This window comes from Eurypyga helias, unplaced genomic scaffold (assembly GCF_000690775.1).
Source record: "Eurypyga helias isolate BGI_N326 unplaced genomic scaffold, ASM69077v1 scaffold21894, whole genome shotgun sequence".
In the NCBI taxonomy this organism is placed as follows: domain Eukaryota; kingdom Metazoa; phylum Chordata; class Aves; order Eurypygiformes; family Eurypygidae; genus Eurypyga; species Eurypyga helias.
The window spans coordinates 2149-2394 of record NW_010248465.1 but is presented as its reverse complement, the minus strand read 5'-3'; the positions used below and the strand labels follow the sequence as shown (position 1 = coordinate 2394).

The 246-nt window shown below is 66.7% G+C and overlaps 1 protein-coding gene across 1 annotated transcript in view; it reads left to right on the top strand.

The window, feature by feature from the left end:
* The window catches only part of LOC104509205 (BPI fold-containing family B member 4-like), a gene marked incomplete at both ends in the record, with an annotated part of 5375 nt that overhangs the window by 4589 nt on the left and 540 nt on the right, over positions 1–246 (top strand). The window lies entirely within an intron of this gene.

Genomic DNA, 246 nt, shown 5'->3' with positions numbered 1-246 from the left:
CCCCTCGGCATGCGCCTGGGAAGGTTCATCCCTGTGCCCTCAGCCGGGATGAATCCCGGCCTCGCCGGTTGTACAATACCTGCGGATAGAGCACGTTTGGTTTCCAGAGGCGGTTCCTGCGGGCGGCTTTAATACCAGCGGGAAGGGGCCTGTGGAGTGGGACCCACTGACGTGCCTGGGGACAGGGCGACACCGGGCTGACCTTGGCCCCGGGGCTGGCAGTGGCACTAAGCCCCCCTCTCCCCG